Source organism: Macaca mulatta, chromosome 15 (assembly GCF_049350105.2).
Source record: "Macaca mulatta isolate MMU2019108-1 chromosome 15, T2T-MMU8v2.0, whole genome shotgun sequence".
NCBI lineage: Eukaryota > Metazoa > Chordata > Mammalia > Primates > Cercopithecidae > Macaca > Macaca mulatta.
In genome coordinates this window covers 23,498,931-23,524,343 of record NC_133420.1, presented here as the reverse complement: position 1 = coordinate 23,524,343, position 25,413 = coordinate 23,498,931, and the positions used below count along the sequence as shown (strand labels likewise).

At 54.3% G+C, this 25,413-nt stretch overlaps 1 protein-coding gene across 4 annotated transcripts in view; it reads left to right on the top strand.

Annotated features, from left to right (window-relative positions):
- Window positions 1–25,413, top strand: part of NEK6 (NIMA related kinase 6) — a 97,133-nt gene that overhangs the window by 10,165 nt on the left and 61,555 nt on the right. The window contains exon 1 of one of the 4 annotated variants that reach the window (XM_015116872.3): window positions 24,943–25,365. The exons of the other annotated variants lie outside the window; for them this stretch is intronic. The gene's annotated coding sequence lies outside the window, so the exon portion shown is untranslated. Of the gene's footprint in view, window positions 1–24,942; window positions 25,366–25,413 lie in introns of those variants that run through there. 4 annotated transcript variants of the gene reach the window in all.

Genomic DNA, 25,413 nt, shown 5'->3' with positions numbered 1-25,413 from the left:
CCCAGAAAAAAACCCTTTTCCTACCCAGTACAGGTTACTGGAGAGCCTTTATTTCTTAGGAGGAGGGTCTTACACAGTGTAATTTGGACCATCAGATAGGGAGTCATTATCCCTCATTCATTTATTAGCTAATTAAGTGGTTTATCTGGTCACACATTTATTCCTTCAGTTGCCATTCATCCAGCACTATTTGCTGATGTACCTGGCCTGGTGCTAGGCACTGAGGGTGGAATGAAACAGAACAAATATGACTGAGTCCCTACTGTGTGCCAGCTCGTAGGGTGTGCTGTGTGCCACAGGTGAATGCATTCACGTCCCAGTGGACATGTAACGACCACCTACTGTGTGCAGACTCGTGGAGGCACAGAAATGCAAATGGCACCGTCCGTAGTTGTTTGGACACTTGTGGTGTTTTGATGGGGTCTTTGGTCCTAGCCCTCTCTCTGCTTGGTGTGATATACCCAGTCAGCCACTGTTCACAGGCCACGTGGTGACATCCCCAGAATGAACCAGAAACAATCCAGATGCCCCAGGAACCGACGTGAGAGCAAGGCATCCGCTTCACACGTTGTGTCTCAGTTCAGCGTCTTGCCACCACCCAGCATTTTGAGACAGAATGTGAGATCGCGTAGTTGGCTAAATATATAAATATTTTATGTCTTGATATTCTGAAAATGAAGCCCAAATGCACAGAACTGCAGCACATCAGTGCTATAGATCATATGTTATAATAATCTGATGACATGTTATTTAAATATTTATGGACTGATGCGACATGACAATGGGGGAGAGAGGAGGCTCAGAGCAGAGTCTCGGCAGATGCGGAAAGGAGGGAGCAGATTCCTGTGATCCTGAGAAGCGTCACAGGACACCTGGGTTTCTGATGTGATGTTTGGAGTTTTATGACAAAAACAGTGGCTGACATTTATTGAGCACTTGCTGAGTGCCATACCCTTCACTGATACTATGTCATTTAATCATCACAGCATCCCCAGAGGATGGGGTTCTTATTAACCCCAAGTTACAGAGGGGACACTGAGGCCCAGTCAAGGCAGTGGTCCACCCCAGACCCCACAGCCAGCGAGTGGCTTAGGAGCAAATCCAGGCTGACCCCATTCTGCATTGTAGCTCTTAATTACTGCGCTGTGCTGCTCTACGGGTGACAGGTCATATCCGAAAACCCCCCACCCCTGCCTGGGTGACCCCTTGCTTGGTACTAACTGGACTTTTTTTTTTTTATTGAGACGGAGTTTTACTCTTGTCACCCAGGCTGGAGTTTAGTGGCACGATCTTGGCTCACCGCAACCTCTGCCTCCCAGGTTCAAGCAATTCTCCCTTGCCTCAGCCTCCCGAGTAGCTGGGATTACAGGCACCCACCACCACGCCTGGCTAATTTTTTTTTGTATTTTTAGTAGAGGCGGGTTTCACCATGTTGACCAGGCTCGTCTCGAACTCCTGGCCTCAAGTGATCCGCCTGTCTCAGTGAACTTTCTAAATCACAGGAAAGGAAGGTGATGTCTGTAAAATGTCAGGTGGGGTTGGAAGGCACAAGGAATGAATATCTAGCCCAGGAGGGGCAGGGAGTAGTGTGGAAGGGCCACTGCATCCCAGTGCCTGGCACATAGTAGGTGCTCAGGAAACGTGATTCTTGAGCCTCTGCCCTTCTCTTTGTTGTTGGTTTTGCAGAATCGTTAAGGGGGTTTACTGCGGACTGTCCCCCATGCAAGTGTCCTGTGGCCCCTGAGCCTTTGCCTCAGCTTCTCCTTCTCCCTGCAGTGCCCTGGGAGGAATCAACTGACAGCCCTTTCAGTCTCCCACCATCCAGCCAGTTGAGGCAAGGTGTTCCCCTTTTATAGAGGAGTCTCCTAGAGCCAACCGCAGCATCCCTGCCTTTGGAAGCCACCTGGAATGTGCCAGCTGCAGTGGCCGTTCCTTCCATGCCCCCCATCCCGCTGTGTGCTCCATCCCCCCACATCTGCTGCTGTTGGTTCTGCCTGTTGCGTTACTGCTCTGTGACCTGGATCCCCTCCAGCACAGAGGTCTCGAAAGGTTGATCAGACATCCTCAGCACCTGGAGTGGGGCCTGGCCCACAAGACGGCAATAAACAGCCAGCCATGGAAATTCACCCGACAAGACCCACAGGGCGGGGGCTGAGTGTCCGAGAAGCCTCTTGGGAGGTGATGGTCTTAGACCTAATGGTGTCTTCCCATTCTGCAGAGGCCTAGGGGTGTCCCTAGGTCCCCAGAGTGGGAGGGTACAAGTCAGAAGGCCATGAAAATGGAACGCAGGGCCAGCTACAAAATTTGTGGGGCCCAGTGCAAAATGAAAATGCAAGTTCCCTTATTCAAAAAACAGTAAAAAACAAGAAAAAAGGTTTTTCCTTTCCTTTGCAATCTCTCTTTCCATCTGTCATGATGTTTTTTGTTTGCTATTTAGTGTCTCACCCCCTGGGTACAAGATACTTTCAGGGCGAGCGCAGACCTCACGGGTGTGGGCGCACCTGCCCCCAACCCTCCTGCCTGCATCTGGGCCCCTGCTGCAGGTAGCGGGTGGGGGAGCAGGCAGCTGAGGACCCATCCTGGGGAGGCAGCTGAGACTCTGTGCTGCCAGCACGTGCTGCATTATTCCACCAGACTCCACTTAACACAAACTCGAAGATGACATGAAGCGTTTCAGGACAGTGAAAGCACAGCATGAAGCCCTACGCTTGGGGCTCCCTTCTTAGGGCAGGGCTGGGTCACCTGGACATGAAGCCAGCCTGATGGGAGGGGCCATAGCACCCACACACACATTTCACACACAGCAGGGGCCTTTTATTGGTTCTCTCCATGGGGCTGGGGCCAGATCTGATTTGAAGGGAAAGTTCTGTGTTAAGCACTGTCTGCAGACTGCTGCCCCGGCAGGATAGTCGGCCAGCCAGGAGCTCTCCTGAGCCTCTGGTGCCAAAGACACACCGTGGTCAGCCCTCCCTGACTTAATCTCTCACATCATTACCAGAGATTTTTGCACTAACAAACCCATCCCCTCTGACTTCCGTTCCTTGAGTGACAAGGGTCAGAAATCAAGTGACGCAGTTGCCAGCCTTCTGGGAACAGCGCCAAACACACGGTGCCCCAGAGATCAGAGAGGGCAAGGAGCTCAGATTCCACCAGCCATCATGCTGTTCCCAGCCCTGAAATGGGGAGGCTCAGCAGCCACAGGGTGTGACGTCTGATTACTCTGAAAACATGGATGAGGAGGTTCAGGTGCGGGGTACTTACTTAGTCCCCACTGTGCACCAGAGACCTGGCCAAGTACTTTCCGCGTGTTGCCTTCATTAATCCTCGTGGGCTCTGAGCTGATCCCATTTTTCAGATGAAGTTAACTAAGGCTCAGAGAATGAAGCTGCCAGTACAAAGCCATAAGCCACACAGTTTGGAAACTGAGATTTGAACCCAGGCCCTGGCCCCAAAGTTAGTACTCTTTGCATGTGAATCCCAGGCACACTGGCTGGCTGAGGTCCCTCCCGGGCTGGGCCTCTTGCCCCCACTGTCTGCTGCATCTGTGTGGGGGCAGGACAGGGGCCAGGCCTCAGTGCTGCTGCCTGTCCGCTCCTGACCCTGAGCAGTTACCCTTGTTCTTGGCAGGAAGCAGATCTCAGGGCCACGGCTCCAGCTTTTCTCCTGCAAGGCCTGGCCAGCTCTGTGGCTGTACTTATGCCCAGAGAGACAGGTGGCAGCGGCAGAGTTAGGCACACCTGGCCGTGAGTCACACCCACCTTGTGCTCACTGTGTCTCTTGGGCTTGTCGCCACCCACTCAGGTCTCCGTTTTCCCATTTGTGGAGCAAGGGGTGATAGCAGTTCCTGTCTCTGGGGCAGTTTTCCCGATCCATTGTGGTAAGGGTGTATAGTCCTCAGTTCCACGCCAGGCCCAGAAGTGGCATTTGATCCTCTGTGTTGATGATAAACAACATGGTGTGGGGTGAGATCAGAGCTTGGTGGCCCCTGTGACGCTCAGGAGCACCTCCCCAGGTCAGGGCATGTTGGTGGGCTCTTAGCCCAGAATTGCCCTCTCTAAGAAATTCATCCCTTCCTTGTTTTCTTTGTTCATTCATTTTATCCCACAGAGCCAAGTGCTCTGTTGAGATACAGTAATGAGCCCCAGGCATGAAGTCCCTGCCTGCACAAGGCTGGTGTTATGGTTCCTAAACAAGAAACAGGTGCAGGGTTCCTGGCCAGGCAGCACTGGGGAGAGGTAGCTGGGACAGCCTGGTGGCCCATGGCTGCCACAAAGAATGGAGTTCCTTCAATGTCTTCCTTCCATTAAAGGGCAATCCCTGGGGATTTAACATGCTGCCTTTTGTGTGAGGTTCCAGCACTCCCAGGGTCCTGGGAAGGCCTCATCGGACTTGGCTTTGCTTCAAGGTGTCTTTGAGAAATCAGTTTTTCTGGTTGCAATGTGGGAGTTTTCCCCAGGCTCTCCTAAGACTCAGAACCGCTCCCCCTAATGCTGCTGGTCATGGGGACCTGCCTGGGCCAGGCCCTGGTCACATGTGATTGCATCGACTTGTCTCGGTGACCTTGAGAAGCAGGTCCTATTAATTCATTTTACAGGTGAGGAAAGGGAGGCTGAGTGAGGCTGCATCATTTGCCCAAGAGTGCCCAGTGTGCCCACTGCCAAGTCAGGATTTGAACCCACGCCCGTGGCTTCCAGACCACACTCTCGGAACCACTCTGTCCTGGTGTGAATGATGTTTTTTTAATTCTTGGCAGCAGAAAAACCACAGGTTCTGCTCAAAGCACTAGACTCTCAGCGGACACCTACCATGTGTCAGGGCCATGCTGGGTGCTGCAGGAGGGCACTGCAGAGAAGAATAGAGACAGATTGTTGGTGCTAAATTGGCCTGAAAAATGACCATTTCTGCATGAGCCAGGATTGTGTTGACTCCTTGCTCCAAGGCTGTGAGGTTCATGTGACAGATGAGGAAGTGAAGGCTCAGAGAGGCTGTGTGGTTTGCCGAGGTCACACAGCCCCGGTCAGCCTTATTCCACATCCACCTGCTCTGTCTGCATCATCCATGGCGGTCTTCGGACTAGCTTGGGCCTCCCCAACATCCTGCATTTGGATAAACTGAGGCCTGAAGAACAATTCAGGGCTTGATCCCGAACGGGGGCGGGGACGGAACCCTTTGCATACTTGTGGAAATGGACACTCATTCCACAGCGAAATTGCCTTCAAAATGCCACCGATTCTCAGGGCAGGAGAAGACCTAAGAAATGACAGCGGGCAGTCAGGGCACGTGTGTCTGTGACAGCAGAGGGGCCCGTATCCACCCTTCCTGGGACCGACAGCCAGGGTGATGGGGTTTTATAGCATCTGGAACAGGCAAACCTTTTACAACAAAATGTTTCCAAAGCTATCCCATCCCACCGTTGGCAAGCAGTCCTTAAACGGCAAAGAAGCAGCCGTGCTCCGTATTCACGAAATGGTGAGCTGGCCTTTAGGCCATTTATTTAAAGCGGGAGTTGAGGAGGCTAAAGGCTTCAGTTCTGAGCCGCGGCTCGCAGCCTCGCTGCAGCAGGGGAGCGTCATCTTCAGGGTTTTCTTCCCATTTACGGGTTTTTTTGTTGTATATTTGTAAAATGAGGCTTCTGCTGGCAAAAGCAGGTTTTAGCGAGTGCGGCAGCTCTTTCAGGACCTAATAAGGCCCCAGCGGAGGGTGAATTCCAGCAACACTTTCCTTCCCCCCAGGGCCCCCCCATTCCATCTTGCCTCATACACTTTGGGCACAGGGTACCATTCATCTTGCTTCCCATTAATGGAATTACTGCCATCACTTCTGCAGGATGAGATGGGCCCTTTGGAACTGCCTTGGGGACAGAGGCAGGATTGGCCGCCGAGGGTTTTGCTTAGAGGGGAAGGGAAAAGAGAGAGGGAGAAAACTCTTACACATGGATGCTTCCTTGGGTGGTAAAGATCCTTGGCCATGGAGGATAGAGGCCGCAGGGCCCATCCAATCTGCTTCCTGCTCGTGTCCCATGTGAGCCTCGCAGTGGCAGGGCGTGTGTTGGCCCCAGTGGCAGATGTGAACGGAGCTTGACACCTGTGTACCATAGCCCCTAGACTTCAGAAGAAGGGAAGGAGGGGACCCAGGATTTACGGGCTGCTCACAGATGCCTGGCACTGCGCTGGCCAAAATTTGGGGACTGGTATCTCTGTCCTCATTCTTAGATGAAATAACAGAGGCCCAGAGAGTGTAGACACTTAAGCTTTGAGTCACACAGCTCATAAGCGGTAGCGCTGAAGTTTGAACCTCAGTCTGTCCATTTTCGCGGAGGACAAGCAGCGCCCCTCCTTGAGGCTCCAGGAAGCAGCAGAGCAAGGACTCACAGTCCAGGTACCTGTCAGCAGCCTGTCCCAGCATCACCTCCCAATTCCCTGGGAAAGTGAGCAGACATCTGGAGGGTTTTTTGCTTTCATATAAGAATGCTGGTCGAGGACAATGCTGAATGTCGTGTATTCCACCTGGACATCTGATAGAATTTCAGGGGTCTGGGATCCTGAGGATGAGGGAGGGAGGTGGGGAGCTGACTGGTCTGACACACTGTGCTTGTCATCCTGCATGTCCATTTGCAGCAGGGCTGGCAATCATTGTCCTTTCCAGTTCCGGCTCGATAGATTGATAAGGGCTGCCCGAGATGCCGTGTTGAGAAGGCTTTGGAGACTGGCATTGATTAGTAGTGTCTGCTGTGTGCACAGGAATGAAGAGAAGGGTGTGAAAAGGACCAGACCTAACTTAGTACAATTCTTAACCTGAGCAGCGACCCCAGGGGCACCAACCCTGCTTCATTCTCATGATTAGTTCATCATGTGCCTCACCACACTTCCATCCCAGGAAACTCCAGTAGGGTGAGACTGTGCACAGCACACAGAAGGAATTCCACACATAACAGAAGGAAGGATTGATGAAGGCTCTGCAGCCCCCAAAGAGCCAACAGTTGGAATCCTACAGCGGATGTTTTTAAAAACATATTTTTAAATGTCTAGGGATGAGATCTAGGTGCCCACTTATTTAAACCAGGGCCATTTCATCCATGCCACTAACTTGCTAGATATCTTTGAGTCATGGTTTCACCTGCCTGAATCTTGGTTTCCTCATCTTCGCTCCCAGCACTGTGGAGGGGTAACCCTGTTGATGACAGTCGGGGAGCCCAGAACCCATGGGTGGTGGGGTCGGCATTCAGAAATGTCAACTCCGGCTGCCTGCCCCTGCCTGCCAGGCCCTGTCCTCTGCCGGGCGGAGCTCCAGGCTCTCTAGGTCTATAATGCTTTCCTTCTCTCTTCTCAAACATCACTGCCTCTGGGGAGTCTCCTCTGACCTCAGCACACTGCTTAGAAACCCCTGCTTGGTGCCTCCATAGCCCTTTCTGCATCTTCCCTGGCATGGCCCCCCCAACCCTGTGAGGCCCACTGATGGCCAGTCCCCTGCCCCAGGATCCCCTCCAGGGCTGGGACAGACCCACTTTCCTCTGTGGTCTCAGCGCTCAGCCCAGGGCCTGGCCTGGCGAAGGCCTCGGTGACGGTAGTGAGGGGAGGGAGAATGCACCCTTCGTTTGTTCCTCAGGCCTGTGGCCATGGGGACGACTGAGCTGCTGAGACCACTGTGTCCAAAACCCAAGCCTTTTTTGGGGACAGATAGGTCAGTGGGACAAACGGAACCGGCTCTGTGACTCACACACCCATTGTGCCTGCTACAGCGATCCTTTAAAGGACAGTTGGGTTTGATCCTGCGGGAGGCATTTGGAAAGGTTTTGAGCAGGGGCGTGGCCCCCCGAGGCAGAGTGTGGCCCATGGAGGCTGGGGGTGCTGGGAGGGTGCTGTGAACTTCAGGAGAGATGAGGGGAATGGGGCTGTCCTGGGGAGAGTGGGGAGAAGTGGGGAGCAGCCTGGAACAGTGCCAGGTGCCTGGTGTCCACAGGCTGAGCTCCCGCCTGGAGACCCCTGGATCAGGGAGCAAAGAATTCAGGGCTGCGAGTCAGGAAACATGCTCCCCAGGAGCTTCCGTGGCTCCGGAGTCTCAGGAATGATCTCCGGATGGGCGACTGGGGCAAGGGGGGGCTGGGGCCCTGGTCTTAGTCTCTCATCAGTCAAAGAGGGCAATGTGCTTTTTGCCCTTGACTCTCCTCTGACCCAGGCCCTCCATACCTGGATCTGTCTTGGGGGCAGGGTGAGGCTGAGGCCCACAGAAGCCATCGGGTCAGCCTAAGAGCAAGAGTGGAAAAAGAAAAATCACGAAGCAATAATGTATTAGCCCCTGTGGCACATCGAAGGGGCCGGTGAATCCCTGTGGACTCAGGGCAGACGGTGGCCGGAGCAGTGGTTGTCTCTGTGTGGCTGGAGTGTGTGCAGAGCGGCCAGTGCTTGAGCCTGAATCTTCACAGCCCCTCCGCCACACACGCGAATCCTAACAGTATATTATTATTGATATGTACATATTAACTATTAGCTTTTTAAACAATCATTGCTCCTCCTCCTGCTATTGTGGCTTGTTCATCAGAGCGCCCTTCATATCAGTAGGAGTTGGCCAGGTGGCGAGGTCCTGCAATTAGAGCATGGGGACACTGTGTGAGCAGGGTGCAGAGGTGGGAAACAGCGGTTGCAGGAACCCGTAAGTGGCTCTGTGGAGCTGACATGGTGGAGGACAGATGTCACTTGGGCTCGATGGGTCAAGGGGTCTTAAGTGCTAAGCTCAGGAGGGATGGCAACCCGGAAACCTTGAAGGTGGATAAGGAAGGGGCGATGGAGGCTTAGGAATATGTTTCTGGTGGCTCATGTGGAAAATGATGGTGCTAAGGCTGGGAGGACTTAGAGGCCAGTGGGGAGGCCCAGGTGTTGATGCCACTGTGGAGGTTCCCGAGCCTCTCAGCTACCTGAGGCCGCACTTCCACTCAAAAAGAGTCCTTGGCTTGGCCGGGCATGGTGGCTCACACCTGAAATTCCAGCACTTTGGGAGGCCAAGGCAGGTGGATCACATGAGGCCAGGAGTTTGAAACCAGCCTGGCCAACATGGTGAAACCCCATCTCTGCTAAAAATCACAGAAATTAGCCGGGCATGGTGGCACACGCCTGTCATCCCAGCTACTTGGGAGGCGGAGGCAGGAGAATCTCTTGAACATGGGAGGCGGAGGTTGCAGTGAGCCGAGATCGCGCCATTGCACTCCAACCTGGGCAACACAGTGAAACTCCATCTCAAAAACAAAACAAAGAATCCTCAGCTCTTTCTCCTGTTCCACCACCCGCTCCCACCCTTTCCTGCTGGTTGTTGGGGCGGTGGGGGGCTCTCACCTCAGCACCCTCGGCCTCTCTCAGCTTTCCTGTGAAAAACCAGGCCCACGCCTGCCGACTGGTGAGAGTAAATGATAAAATCTGTGAAGCTCCCAGCAATGCCTGGGGAGAGGACAGAAAGTGTTGTTGTCCCTAAATTCTGATTTCTGCGTGTCATTTACTCTCTTCCCTGTCAGAGAAACCGTTTTGATTCCTGGGGACGAGAGAGGCCCGCGTTCACGGGAACGCACCCGCAGGCCCCATCCAGGCAGGTCCGCGGCAGCCGCGGAATTCATTTGTATCCCCGATATCAAGGCTGCCTCGTGAGTCTGCAAGAGCCCTGCTCCGTGTGTGCTGTGGGGGAGTGCGTTGTGTTGTCCCTGTGACTGAATTTCGATCCTCCCTGCATTTATTTGTTTATTTGGGTCTGGAGAAGTCTGAGGTGAAGCTGTGAGAAGGGGCGTCTTTGAGTTTTTGTTTTTTTGTTTTGTTTTGTTTTGTTTTTGAGACAGAGTCTCACTCTGTCACCAGGCTGGAGTGCAGTGGCGCGATCACTGCTGACTGCAAACTCCGCCTCCCGGGTTCACGCCGTTCTCCTGCCTCAGCCTCCCGAGTAGCTGGGATTACAGGTGCCCGCCACTACGCCCGGCTAATTTTTTTGTATTTTTGGTAGAGACAGGGTTTCACCATGTTAGCCAGGATGGTCTTGATCTCCTGACCTCATGATCCACCTGCCTTGGCCTCCCAAAGTGCTGGGATTACAGGCGTGAGCCACCGCGCCCGGCCGTCTTTGAGTTTTAATACAGTATGTACCACCACATAAGAACACTGTGGTCAACAGCAGACTGCCTATGTGTCATTGGTCCCATTAGATTATAATGCCATCTTTTGACTGTACCTTTTCCACGTTTAGACCCACAAATACTGACCATTTCATTACTGTCGCCTGCAGTACTCGGTACAGGACCATGCGGTATAGGTGTGTAGCCCAGGAGCGACAAGCGACACCCTATCGCCTAGGTGTGGGGGAGGCGAGACCGTCTGGGTTTGTGTAAGTCAACTCCGAGACGTTCACACAGTGACAAAATCGTCTAATGCTGCATTTCTCAGAGTGTGTCCCTGTCGTTAAGCGATATGTGACTGTTTGTATCTGTGGCACTTCGTATGCGTTGGGAGCGTGGGCTGGGCTCGTAGGTTCCCCTAGGTGAGCAGAAGTGTCCCAGGCAGTGAGGAGGGGCCGTTCCCAGGGTCTGTCTGGGCGTTGTTTTCCATGGAGGAGAGGTTGCTTAGGAAGGTGAGCCCAGGCTAGCCCACAAGCCCTCACTCCCTTGCAGACCCAGGTAGCTACAGGGGGATTCTAGAGGAAACTGGGTTCTGCCCACCAACAAGGGGCTCAGCCACACATCCCCACCCCTAGCCCACCATAGGACTTAGTGCCCACTTGGGATGCGGTCAGAATATTTTTAGGTCAAATGGGTGCATGAGGGTGGGCAGGCAAATGCGTCAGATACCAGCTGGATGACTTCATGTGTGTTGGTTGATGCATTTTATAGCTGGGGAGACTGAGACTCAGAGAGGCTGAGGGTCTTGGCTAAGATGCCCAGCAAAGAAGCCTTCATACCACATCTGACTCCCCACTCCCTTGAGAGCTCCCGTCACCTACAGCACCTGCCCCAGCCCCTGCCTCAGTGCGGGGAAGGATCAGTGGAGACCAGGGCGGGGGGACTAAGCACGATCTCGGACCTCCTGTGTACCAGGGCACTTTGCCTACACAATCTCATATTAAGTAGATCTCCTTCCTGGTTTTCTCATCACAAAAATGAGGCTTAGAGAGGTGATCGGTTTGGGCAGAGTTTCCCAGCAAATAGGTGGAGTGTCCCATATTTCAATTCTGGCCTGGCCTGGAGAGGAGACTTGTCTGCTGGAACAGGTGGAGGATGGGTGGCTTCAACCTGTCTTGGTGGGATAGCCTGGGCTGTGATATTGGAGGCATCATTTTCCCACCAAGAAAGAGCAGGAGGGTCTTTATGGGGGCAAACAGGGCAGGGAGCTCCCCCTTGGACCCCTGAGAAACATGGGGCTAGATTGGGCCTGATACCAGCCTAGTCCCTTTGCAGCCTGCTCCAGCCTTTCTCTTCCCCCACTCCCCCTTTTTTTTTTTTTTTTTTTTTTTTTTTTGAGGTGGAGTCTCACTCTGTCGCCCAGGCTGGAGTGCAGTGGCACGATCTCGGCTCACTGCAACCTCTGCCCTCCGGGTTCAAGCGATTCTCCTGCCTCCGCCACCCGAGTAGCTGGGACTGCAGGCACACACCACCGCGCCCAGCTAATTTTTGTATTTTCAGTAGAGACAGGGATTTCACCATGTTGGCCAGACTGGTCTCGAACTCCTGACCTCAAGTGATTCTCCCGCCTCGGCCTCCCAAAGTGCTGGGATTACAGGCGTGAGCCACCGCGCCTGGCCCAGCTTTTCTCTTTCTGACTTCACTTGTCCCACCTGTGCAGTGGGAGGACAGGAGAACCCCTTTATCTGTTGAGTGCTGATTATGTGCCAAGGAATTTGCTGCATGATCTGGTCTGATGGCCCCAGCGACTCTTTGAAGCCCAGCCCTTTATTGGCACCACCCAGTCACTCGCTGGCTGCGTTTCCCTCAAGGCACATATCACTGTCTGAAATGACCACGTCTGTTCATTCTCGTGTCTGTGTCTACCTCCCGACCACGCAAAACCTGTGGGAGGGGAAGGCATTCTCTGTCTCGCCCACTCCTGTGTCCCCAACCCCTCGGACAGTGCCTGGCTTCACGAGCTTCTCAAGAAATGCTTGGCAAATGATGGCAGAATGGGTTAACCCTGGTTTTCTCAAAAAAGGAATGGAGGCCCACAGAGGGCAGGCCTGTCCCTGGGTCACAGTGCCAGGGCAGGATTGGAGCCCCTGCCTGCCCAGGATTAGCTTGGGCCTCTCTCACGGACCAGTTTTGAGCCTGGAATTCCAGGTGTGCCTGGCTGTGTCCCTGCAGGTTCACACCGCCCAAAGAAACTTCCAGTCCATGCTTGTGGCTTTGGATCAGCTCAGAAAAAGTGTGTCCTGTGACTGCTCGAGGAATCTGGGCATTTAGCCCAGAAAAGAGTGTGTTTCCTGGCTTCCTGAGAACTGGGGCCCACCCTGCCCCCGGTCTGGGCGTGCAGAACAGGAGGGAGGGGAGTTGAAATCGGGGCCTGGAAGGCTACGGCATCAGACCTTATCATCCAAGTGAGGCTTGCCGCTCACGCCGAGACTGTCCCGGCCGAGCACTCCGGGAGAGGGCATCCCCACCATCGGCGCGTCCTCTGAGATGGCAGCAGCGCCTGGAGTCGCTAGAGAAGAAACATTCCTCACGCTCATGTGAATGTTTCGCCGGGCTGCTGTCCCGGCACTGGGTACCGTGGGGCAGACATGGGTGTGATGTTTTCCAAGCACGAGGTGACCAGTCCATTGGGTCGTCAGGCCTCCAGGGCCACATGTTTGGAACGATATTCCTGGAGCACCAGGCATCTGGCCCCTCGCTCTGTGGCCAGGCACGGGTTTATGAGAGGACCCTGCAGAGAGAGCTGGGGTCCTCAGCCTTGACGTCTGCACATTGTGCATCATTTCGCTCTTTACTTTGCTTTTTTCTCTTCCTTTTTTTCTTTTCTTGAGACAGGTTCTTGCTCTGTTGCCCAGGCTGAAGTGCAGTGGCATGATCTCGGCTCACTGCAGCCTTGACTTCCTGGGCTCAAGGGATCCTCCCACCTCAGCCTCCCAAGCAGCTGGTACTGCAGGTGCATGCCACCACAGCCAGCTAATTTTTGTATTTTTTGTGGAGATGGGGTTTCTCCATGTTGACCAGGCTGGTCTCGAACTCCTGACCTCAGGTGATCCACCCACCTCAGCCTCACAAAGTGCTGGGATTACAGGCATGAGCCACCGCACCCGGCCTGCTTTGTTTTTCTTGAGAAAGATCAGAGCTTCCCTGCTGTGTCTCCCGCTCTTCACTTGTGTTTTCTTTTCTCCCTCACTAGCGGGCTGCCTCGTGACTGGCCTAGGGGTCTCCTCCCTCAGACTGGGAGATCACCCAGTACTCAGAGGGAGTTCACTAGAATTACCCTCATGTTCACTGGAATATAGTGGTCCCGTTTCTGAGAGGGAGACCCCCTTTTTGTACTCATAGGAGAGTGGAGGAGGCCAGCCGTGCTTCTCCTCAGCCAGGATTGAAAAAGTCACCTAGCACAGTGGCCTGAGTCCACTGGTTCCCAAATCCCAGTCCCAGGCCGTGTGAAGTCTTCCGCAGACCCATGGTGAAATAAGAACAGGAAGGCCTGGCTTGGCATAGCTACTTTCCATGTCAGCTGTTCTTTCTTTTTCTTTTTCTTTTTCTTTTTTTTTTTTTTTTTTTTTGGAGATGGAGTCTCACTCTGTCGCCCAGACTGGAGTGCAGTCTGGGTGCGATCCCAGCTCACTGCAACCTCCACCTCCAGGGTTGAAGCAATTCTCCTGCTTCAGCCTCCTGAGTACCTGGGATTCCAGGTGCGTGCCACCACGCCCAGCTAATTTTGTATTTTAGTAGAGACAGGTTTTTACCATGCTAGCCAGGCTGATCTCGAACTCCTGTCCTCAGGTCATCTGCCTACCTCTGCCTCCCAGAGTGCTGGGATCACAGGCGTGAGCCACCACACCCAGCCTGCCCTTTCTTTTATGAAAGATGGTGATACTCGGTGGACATTTTATTTTAGATGCTGGAAAAATCTGGCAACCTATGTCTGTCTTCAAAATGTGGGAGAAGCTGTCCAGGCCTGTGACACCCCCAGGCCCGGGAGCCATTGTTGTGCTTCTGCATCCAGACACATAAGTGGAGCCCGGGGGAGACTTTGATGCCTCGAGAACCTCTGAGTCACGGCCACACATGAGCCCCCGGCTCTGCCCTGGTGTGTGGTGGGTCGTGTTGGTTTGCTAGGGATATTATAACAAATTACTGCAAACTGGGTGCTTGAAAACAATAGAAATTCATTCTCTCGTGGAGAATCCTGGGGGCCTGATGCCTGAAATCAGGCTGGCGGCAGGCTCAGTTCCCATGGAGGCTCTCACACAGCACCTGCCGTGCCTTTTTCTGACTTCTGGCAGGTGCCAGCCACCCTCCTTGTTCCGTGTTCCGTGTTCCGTGTTCCGTGGCTTGTCTACATGTCCCTCCAGTGCTCGCCTCTGTCACCACATGGCCTTCTTCCTTGTGCGTCTGTCTCTGTGTCCATCCCTCATAGAAAGACACCCATCATTGAATTTGGGCCACCCTAATCCCATGTGACCCCAGTGTAACTTGATTAGTATCTCCAGGTAAGGGCCTATGCCCCAGTTCAAGATAGACAAGGGTTTGGGGGGAACATTACTCAGGGGGCATAAGAGATGAGGAGGGCAGATCCAGGGAGCCCGCCCTCATTCCCAGGAGGAGACAGGAGACCAAGGCGCAGAGTCTGGCGGGGGAACGCTGTCACCACAGTGAGGGCCAGGCTGAGGCCACAGCGGGTGGGTCAGACACGCCCACTGAATACTCAGGGGCACAGGGGAGGGCCGGGGTCCCCCTGACTCTCTGCATCCCAGATTCGTTCCTGCGCTTTCATACAGGCCCCAAAGATGAGTGCTGAATAGATCTTGGTCTTCAGCACGATGTTTTTTAAAAGCAGGCTTGCAGCGTTTAGTCCTTTGGCTGCACCAGCCAGGACTACTGAGGGCTGAGAACGTCTCAGCGCCCAGCACAGGCCGCCAGCTCTGGCTTTGCTCTTTTGGGTGGAAGAGCGGCCCCTCCCAGTAATGACAGGGCCCCGCCATTCCTGGCAGCGCCCACCAGCACGGCCTCCCCCACTTTGTGGACAAAGGGCAGCCTGTGGGGCAGGAAGGAGGGAATCCAGCCTCTCCTGTTCCCCCAAGGGCCTTTATCTATTTTGGCAAAGGCCCTGTGATCAGACGTTTCCGCCCTGACAACTCCCTGCCAAGTGATCTCAAGCAAGGGAGTCCCAGAGCTCCCCTGAGCCCCACTTCTCTCCTGTGAAGCGGGAGGCACAGTTCCAGCCCTGTGCCTCTCAGGAAGGCTCGGGATGACAAGGCGAACCCTTCCCATGCCTAGCCCAGGGCCTGGCACGTGGTAGGTGCTCAGTCAATACTGAATGAGAGAGATCATCTTGGGGCCAGGAACATAAATTTCATGCCACTGCTGCAATGGAGCCTCAGTGGGGCCTCTTGGGAAGGAGATTCTATAGGCGTTTCCTTCCCCACATCCTGAAGACACAGTTAGCCGAGATGACCGGGCAGGGCTGGGGAAGTTGAGTGTGCGCAGGTAGCATTGGACAGAGGACAGATGTGCTGCTAATCTGCATCTCAGGCATTGATTGGTCACATGACCCATTGAGTAAAACCCACCTAGACTTGGTATCGTGGGAGGGAGGGTAGTGTGCAGGGAGCCCTGGAAGGGAGCCTGGAGAGCTGGGTGCCAGCCCTGGCTCTGCACCACTTGCCAGCCATGTGCAGGCCGTGGCGGTGCCCTGTGGATCCTACTTCCTGAGCCTCGCCTCTGCAACCTTGATGCCACTGCTGTCATTCCGGCCCCTATCCCACAACTTGCACAGGTCTTGCCTCGCCTCCAGGCCTTTGCATATGCCATGCCCTCTGCCTGCAGTGCCCTGCCCCTATTCCTCCACTCAGAACTGCTTCCCGTTCTGAGGAAAAATCCCGTGCCCCAGGTAGACTGCACACACGTTTCCCTGTGTTTCCACACCCTGCCTTGCAAAGCAGCGGGCACACTGGTTGTAGTTTATGCGATGCCTGAGAGCCCCATTGAGGATGGAGATTGGTCCCCCTTGCCTGGCACGCGGTCGGTGCCCAGCACTTGTGTGTCCATTGAGTGAGCAAATAATGGAATGTCTGGAGGCCTGTCACACCTCTGCTGTGTGGCTTGGTTGCCCCATCTTTAAAATACTGGATGTGGGCCAGGCGCAGTGGCTCCCGCCTGTAATCTCAGCACTTTGGGAGGCTGAGGTGGGAGGATCACCTGAGGTTGGGAGTTGACACCAGCCTGGCCAACATGTTTAAACCCTGTCTCTACTAAAAATACAAAAATTAGCCGGGTGTGGTGGCGCACATCTGTAATCCCAGCTCTTTGGGAGGCTGAGACACGAGAATCGCTTGAACTAGGGAGGCGGAGGTTGCAGTGAGCTGAGATGGCACCACCACACTCCACACTGGGAGAAGAGCGAGAGTCTGTCTCAAAAATAAATAAAATAAAATAAAATAAAATACTGGGTGTGGACTGGCGGAGTCCTTGGTGAAACGTGAGGCCTCGAGTGAGTGGACTCGGGTCTCTCCTGCTCCCGGGAATAGAATGGGAGTGTGGCAGCAACCACACACACGTTTGTTTAATGATTATCCAATGTTGACCCAAAACTATGAACAAAGCTCCGGGGATTTTTCTGGGCGTTCAGCACAAAATTCCCGGTTAATGGGTTCCAGTGTCTGAAAAGGCAGGACTGACATGGTCTCTATAGAGTCGTTCTGACTGCAGCTGGGCCCTGTCCTTCCACACCTGCCCCTGCAGGAATTCTCCCAACGCCTGTGGAGGGAAGAATGTGTGTGTCTGGGGTCCGAGACCACGTGCACCGCCTGTTGGAACTTTCTCTGCTCTTGCATGTATATCTGGTGGGAGCTTCCCTTCATGACACATCCAGTATTTTATTTTATTTGTTTATTTATTTTTGAGACAGAGTCTCACTCTTTGCCCAGTGTGGAGTGCAGTGGTGCCATCTCGGCTCACTGCAACCTCCGCCTCTCTAGTTCAAGTGATTCTTGTGACTCAGCCTCCCAAGTAGCTGGGATTACAGACGTGCGCCACCACACCTGGCTAATTTTTGTGTTTTTAGTAGAGGCAGGGTTTCTACTAAACCCTGCTTCTGCCGAGATTCATCCCCAACTCCAGGCTGGCACCAGTGTTCAAGCCCCTGCCTCTGCGTCTCCCAGGTCTTCACATTTGCGCCACTCTGACTGTCATCTGCAAAATGAAGGCAGGAATGCCCGCGTCATGGGGTGAGCTGATGGACCCAAATATGTGGTGCAGTAGGTGCCACAGAGTAGTGGCACGTGATTTCGTGGCTCTTGTTAGCATGAGTATTCCTTACTTTAGAGAGTGGAGCAAAACAGACCAGCAGATTGTTTAAGCCAAAAAATGTCTGTTGTCTAAAGAATTTTGTTTTGGAAGGCAAACCCGGGTTTGGGGTCAGAACCGTATTCCCTCAGGAACGGCACGGTTGAATGTCGTGGCATATTTTACAGGCTTGGTGACCACTCAAGTCTTTGAGCCCTCCATGCGGATGCTCTGAGGTCCGGCTTTTCGGGAAGCCCTCGCACAGCTGGTCTGCTTGTCGCATTGGTAGCACCGTTTCCACAGAGCAGGCTCTGTTTGGCTATGAATAGATGTTTTTCTCACTCTTTTCTTGGATGCCTGAATGGCAGGCTCCCTCCTGCAGTCCCAGAGGCCGACCTGCATGTAAAACTCCAAACGGACATCAGCGTGGGGTCGTCTGTTCCTGCTTGGACTTGAGGCTCTCAGCGAGGCTCAAAGAGCTGGGTCGATGGCTGCTGTGACCCAGGGAGCCTCTCGAGAGTCTCCCAGGCTATACTTTCTAAAGGCTACCGAGTGAACTGAAGACATCAGAGTTCACGGAAGAGGCAGCAGATCGGAGCAACAGCTGAGATGGAGGAGGATGGTTCAGGATCTCCAAACACGGGCCCGCTGGCTCCATGGTGTCCAAGCCACAGATGCAAAGCCTGTTAGGACAGGAAGGACACGAGACAGCAGCCAGGGCCGGCCGCAGACGGGAGGGCCGGGCCACCAGCAGCTAGGAGTGTGGGTTCTGGAGCCACACAACCTAGGTTCAGATCCCAGTTTTTCCCACCTCTATTGGGCAGCATACTGTAGGCCTCAGTTTTCCCCTTCTGTAAAACGGAGATAATAATTTACCTGTATCACAAGGCTGTTATGAGGATTAAAGGAAGTTAACATGACTCACGTGCATAGGACGATGCTGGGTACACAGTAAATAAATACAGATAAACTGAGGCCCAGAGAGGGCAAGGGACTTTGCTGCGGTCACTCAGCAAGTCATTGGGGCAGCCAAGGCTGAAACTCATGACTCCTAGTCTCGTGGACAGTCCCCCCCTTCCCACCCTCCCCCTCAGTCAGACTTTTTCAACACTGCCTTTTGCAAAGGAAATCGCGTGACCCTTCAGCCCACAAGAATTCCAACTGCACAGAATGTCTGAAACCTCTTCGGGCTGGCTGGGGGCCTTGTTGCAATTCTATTCAGCTGTTAGTTCTTTTTTTCCCTTCTCTTTCTTTTAAAGCTCTATAGGATCCTCCTTTCCTGTCTCCACAAACAGAAAAATTAACCTCTTGACAAAGGAGTTGGAAGACTTGAGTCCCTGCTGTGTGTCCCTGAACCAATCCCCCAGCCTCAGGTCTCCCGGCTGTGAAATGAGAAGGTGTCCCCTGTTGACAGGGAGGTGGCCCCACCTGCCAGTCTGTGATTTGTGATTGCCACAGAGACAAGCCAGCTGAGAGGTGCCACCCCTGACGACGGTTGGGTGAGTGCTGATTAAACAGAATCTGGTGACACATCCTTCTAAGAAGCAAGGTGAAACCTACCAGAGATACTGCGTGCTTCCGCCCACCTCCTCGTGTCAAAGGTGATTTGAGTCATCAGACTGGCCTGCACTTTTCTCGCTCTGCTGTTTCCTTGCGGTGCCCCTGAGCCACTCGGGGTCCCATCTGCAGACTCCAGGGCGTCAGACCTGAGGGGCCTGGTCACCTTCTGATTTCTGCTGGGCGCCCCAGCCATGAGCTTCAGAGGCTGCCAGCCGAGTGTGTGTATCTGTCTCCGAAGCTGCTGACACGGGTAGGGACTTCCCCTCTCTGAGCTTCAGTTTTCTCGTCTGTGAAATGGGTGCCTGGGGGTGAGATGAGGTACACAAGCCCTACCCTACTTCACTCCCCTCTTCCTTCCTGCCCGAGAGGCCCCGGCTCACCTGGGATCCAGCTGAGGCACAGCAGGTGTTGATATGTCCAAGTCCTCCCTGGCTGCGGGGGACAGGGGACAGAGGGACAGCTGGCCACGCCAGGAAGCCTGGGGACAGACCCTCGGACATCAGGGTCAGGAGCATCCAGGGTGCAGCCCTCTTGGCCTAGTGACGGGGATCCCTAGGGGAAAGACCTAGGGGCCAGGAGGTCATGGAGACAAGACTCGAACCCCGGATTGGGGCCCCCAGGTCCTCCTGTCCTTTGTGCAGCCTCACTTTCAGGTTACCCTGGCACCAGCAGGGGCCAGCCTGGTTGGGCCTGGGAATTCAGAGATGGGTGTCAAGGTGGGCCTGGAGCACAACATAGGCAGATGCAGGGCCGAGCCCAACCTTGCTACCTACCCCCTGGTAGGGGCCTTGGGCAAGTCATGGCCACTCCTGAGCCCCCATCTCCTCATCTCAAAAATGAACATCATTCCCACTCTTCCCACCTTTCAAGGTTTTTGAGGCTTCCTATGATAGTGTGGACAAAAGTCACTCTGTAGACCATCAAAAATTGCCTAGGCCGGGTGCGGTGGCTCACGCCTGTAATCCCAGCACTTTGGGAGGCCGAGGTGGGTGGATCACCTGAGGTCAGGAGTTTGAGACCAGCCTGGCCAACACGGTGAAACCCCATCTTTACTAAAAATACAAAAATTTTCTGGGTGTAGTGGCATGCAGGTGTAACCCCAGATACTTGGGAGGGTAAGGCAGGAGAATCACTTGAACCTGGGAGGTGGAGGTTGCGGTGAGCCAAGATCACACCATTGCACTCCAGCCTAGGTGACAGAGCGACACTGTCTCAAAAAAGAAAAAAAAAAACCGCCCAGAAGAAATGTGTCATGTCACCCTCTGGGGCATTTCTGTATCCCTGTCACCAAGGCAGAGTCTGGTATGGAGTAGGTGCTCAGTAAGTGTTGAATGAATGAATGATAAAAGTTATCTATTACATACCGAGTGTCACCCAGGGAAATTTCCATAAGGTGTTCTCATCTTCACAGCAACCCCAGGAGCTTAGGTATGGCCCATTTTACAGATAAGGAAGCTGAGGCTCAGAAAGTGAAATTACTTACTGAAGGTCACACTGCAGGTGGCTGAGGAAGTCAGGATTCACACCTGTCTCTTGAGCCCGTGTCCTTTCGGGTGCTCAGGTGCCCACTGAGTTATTCCTTCCCTGGGGTGCGCGGGTGAGTGTTCAACAAACAGTTCCGGGACGAGGGAGATTTGTACACACCCCTGACTTGTAGCATTTGCCAGTTCCCGTGGTGTAAAGATTCCCACCATGGCTGATATCAAGCAACCAGTGTGGTATCAGCTGTCTCACAAAATCCCTAAAATGTAACAAGCTGCCCCCATGAGCCAGAAGCCAGCTTAGTGCACCCCCATAGCCCTCTCCTTTGCACAGCCCCGTGCTCACCTAAGAACAGCCGCAGAGTTAGGAGTGTCCCTCGAGGCTGAAACAGCAGACCGGAACTAAGCCAATGGCTTGGATGGGAGTACCTGTGCCTGTAGACCCCCAGCCCTGTCCACCAGAGGCCGTGGAGCTCCCTGGCGTCTCAAAAGCACACAAAGACTTGGTTGGATGGATGAGACCTGAGGATGGATCTGCAGGACCGAGACTGGAATATTAAGGTCGGCCAACCCCACAGCGTGCGATATTCCTGCCAGGCCTGGAGCAGAGCCCTGTAAACGCCGGGATATAATGGACAATAAAAGTCACTGGAAAATAGTGACTCTCCTAGGACCCCTGTCATCTCTGCCACATGCTGCCACTGGAACCGTGAGCCCTGTGATCATGAGGCACAATCGTCATGTAAATATATAGGGTCTCTCGCCAGCCGCGCGCCAAGATTTATTTTATAGAGACAGTGGGGGAGGGGGCCAGCTCAGTTTCATTGTCCTGGTAACTTTGTAAAATGCTTTGCCGTCACCTCCCAGCTCCTGGAAGGATGCAGCAGGAGCCCAGCGGCCTCACTCGCCCTCTCAAAAGCGAGCTCCCCAGAGGCCCTGGACACCACCTTCTAGGTCCACAGGCCCGAAGGCCTGGTGTCCATAAGGCTGGAGCTCCCGGGAAAGTGGGTTGCTGGAAATACTTGTTGCAGGGATATTGCTGTTGCATGAGTGCTGGTTGTTTATGATTACAGGAATTATAATGGTAGCAGTACCCACATTGATTGATGGATGGATTAATTGATTGATTGAGACAGAGTCTCACTCCATCACCCAGGCTGGAGTGCAGTGGCTTGACCTCAATTCACTGCAAGCTCCGCCTCCCGGGTTCACGCCCTTCTCCTGCCTCAGCCTCCCGAGCAGCTAGGATTACAGGTGCCCACCACCACGCCCAGCTAATTTTTTGTATTTTTAGTAGAGATGGGATTTCACCGTGTTGGCCAGGCTGGTCTCGAACTCCTGACCTCAAGTGACTCACTCACCTCAGCCTCCCGACGTGCTGGGGTTGCAGGCGTGAGCCACCCCGCTCAGCCCAGTACTCACATTTATTAAGCTCTTCTGCATACCTGGGCCCTGATAGTCCTGGGCTGGGATTTTACCTGCATGTAAAATACCTCACTCGGTCCTCACAGCAGCGCTACAAGATGGGTCCTACTGTGGCTCCCAGTTTATAGAAGAGGGAACTGCAAAGGGATGACCCTGGGACTGGCCCAAACTCACATGGCCAGACGGAGCTAGCACCGGATTTGCACTCAGGGCTCTCAGACCCCTGAGCCCGTGCCGGCTGCCGCTCCACCTCCCCACTGCCTGGCCTGCTCTTCCCAGATCCAGGACATTGCTTCCCTGGAGCTCCCTTCAGTGCCCCACGTTGAAATTAATGGCCGCTTCTGTGATTCAGCAATGCAGTTAAGCACTTTGGGGTTTTTTGTGTTGTTTTGTTTTTTTGTTTTTGTAGAAACAGGGTCTTGCTCTTTCACCCAGGTGGAGTGCAGTGGCACAATACTAGCTCTCCACAGCCTCGAACTCCTGGGCTTAAGTGGTCCTTCCACCTCGGCCTCCCGAAGTGCTAGGATTACAGGTGTGAGCCACCACGCCTGACCTAGTTAAGCACTTTGATTGGATCCTGCCCCCACCGCCAACACACACACACACACACACACACACACACGTACACACTCCATCTGCTCCTTCGCTGAGGGGAGGGTGCTCTGGACACACTGCTGAGGGTGTCCAGGTCAGGACTCAGGCCTGCATTCCCATCCAAGCTCTGCCTCTGCAGCTAGGACTCCCTGAGCCTCAGTTTCCTCATCTGTCAAATGGATACACTGTCTGCCTTCCAGGGTTGTTTTGTGAGCACACAGGCTGCCACTATCCCTGAAGGATCCGGCCCAGCACCTGACACTGATGGGTGCCCTGGGTGCATGCCTCCATTCACACACCTCCATGGCTGTGTGTTGGGGAGCCCAGGAGGCATCCAAGCCACAGCTCCATGTGGCTGTGGCTACTGTGCATGAGGAGGGCAGTGTGCAGGGGCTGGAGGGCTCAGAACTGATCCAGGGTCCAAGAACAAATTCCCTTAGCAATGCCAGACCGAAAAGATCTGGTTTTCTAGTGCCCAGAAATGAGCACGTGATGAGATGTAGGATCCCCAGCTTAATTTCAGAGCAACCCAGTGAGGCACAGATCCTCTGTCAACCATACAAGAAACATCTGAACAAGAAGAGCCCTTCTAGACTGTGGAGTCCAGCCCACCCATGTTGCGGGTGGGGAAACTGAGGCCCAGAGATAGCCTGTGACTTTCCCAAGACCATGCAGCCCTACAGGAGTCCGAGCTCTGACTCCGGGGCCACCAGAGCTCACACAGAGCAGCTCAGAGCACAAGCCGCTCCCGCAGAGCTAAAAATGGCCACATACTTCCTAAGCCCAACTCCAGGGTTCAGTGAGGATCCTGGTCAGGAGAGCGACACTGGAAGGTGCAGGGGTTGCCGTGGCGTGGCCCCAGATGCTGTCATTTTGTGCCAGCCCTGTCACACCAGGTAAAGAAGACGCCGCCACTCGGACGTGCTGAGCTGTGCACAGCTGCATGGAGATGGTGCTGGGGGCTCGCAGTGACTCTCAGGAGGGCCCGGCCTGGCCTATCTGGAGCCTTCTCTGTGAATTGACGCTGGCAACGCCCACTAGCAGGGTTGTAGGGGCATGGATCTGTGGCCACCTCCTCCAGGGGTGCCGCATGCACCAGGTCCTGACTGGGAGTCCAGCCCCCAGGGCCTGTGGACGGCTGGCCTGGGCCCAGCCTCAGCCCCCCCAAGGGTGCTGGTACCTGGCATCTGCCCGACAGTTGGGGCCGGCTGGCAGGAAGGTGTGTGGCAGGTGGCGGAGCCTCAGTGCCAGGATCTCACTCGTGCGTCCTCCAGGGCCTCAGCTGCTGTATGCCTGTGTCGGTCCCGGTGGTGGTGGAGCTGCAGATGGGGCACGAGGGTGGTTTGCCCAGGGCAGAAGTGGCACGTTCTGAAGAAGGAAGCAGGCGCTGGCCACGGAGAGCCCCTCTTGGGGACCAAGGGCTGTGGCTGGCCTGCAGAGCCCAGATTCCTCTCACAGACTGGGTGGTGGGGCGGGGGTCTTTCTAGCCTCCGTGCCCTTGATCCCATGGTGTCTTCTACTGGGAATCCCCTTCCCCTTTAGTCCAAACCCTACTGGTCCTTCTGGGCCACTCAGGTTTTCTACCTGTTGTCCAAAGCTCCCCGTAAGCTGGCCCAGCCAGAAGCAGCAGCCGTGGGTCCTTTTCCTGGGCAGCTTCATGCTCTTTCTAGCTTGTGGATAGCGGTTCCAGGGCCTGCTCCTGGGGACCTGTAAGAGCAGGAGCTGTGTCTGCGTCGTTTTGGGGTCCCAAAGGGAAGACAGGAACACTCCACGTCCTCTGATCCTGGATCCGCACCCTCATTTTGGAGAATGCAGGGCTCGAATAAGGATGCAATAACAATCAAATAACAACCCCATTGATGGGGTATCTGCTGTGTGCCCAGCCTGGCTCTAAGCTCTTTCGACTCGTGCGATGTCTTGTAACCCGCCAGCACCCTGGGCGGTAGATACTACCATTGTCGCTGTTTTACCCCTGAGAACGCAGGTGTACACAGCTGGGATGTGGCTAAGCCAGAACTTGAACCAGGACTGCCACCTGCCAGGGCTCTCATCTCATGGGCAACCAAGGATTTGGGCCCAGTTTACAAAGGAGAGAATAGAAAGGGTTAAGCTTTTAAAGGGACAGCAAGACCTGGGCACGGTGGCTCACGCCTATAATCTCAGCACTTTGGGAGGCTGAGGCCAGCAGATCACCTGAGGTCAGGAGTTCGAGACCAGCCTGACCAACATGGAGAAACCCCATCTCTACTAAAAATAGAAAATTAGCCGGACGTGGTGGTGGGCGCCTGTAATCCCAACTACTCAGGAGGCTGAGGCAGGAGAATCACTTGAACCTGGGAGGCGGAGGTTGCGGTTAGCCAAGATCATGCCGCTGCACGCCAGCCTGGGCAACAAGAGCAAAACTCTATCTCAAATAAATAAACAAACAGCAAGAACAGTTATGCTATTCAGCATCTTGCTGGGCCCCGGTGTGGATAGGTGGGGAGCGAGCACAAGGACCAAAGGAAAGGACCCTTATCCCTCCCTGAGCCCACACTGGTCTAATCGGGTGGCACTGCCATCCGATTCCAGTCCCTGGTGAGCAGGGGGCTCCGTGGTGGCTGTGACAAGTTACATTCGCCTTGGAGGTGGCAGCCGGAGCTATTTTTAGAGCAGTGCGTGGTGGGGGAGTTTCCTTTTGGCGGTGTCTGGGGACTGGAGTCTTGGGAAGGGGAAATCCCATGCGGAGACAGAGGCCCTTCTTCCTGCACCCAGCCCAGCCCAGAGAGGCCACCCGGCTCCCTGGAGGCACCGGCACCTCATGTCCGTCCTCAACCCAGAGCTGAGCAGACCTTCCCTGGAGCTTTTCAGGAGCCACTTCAGAAGGTACCCAGACTTTCTCTGCCTCCTGCTATGGGAGCCGCTTGCTCTCAG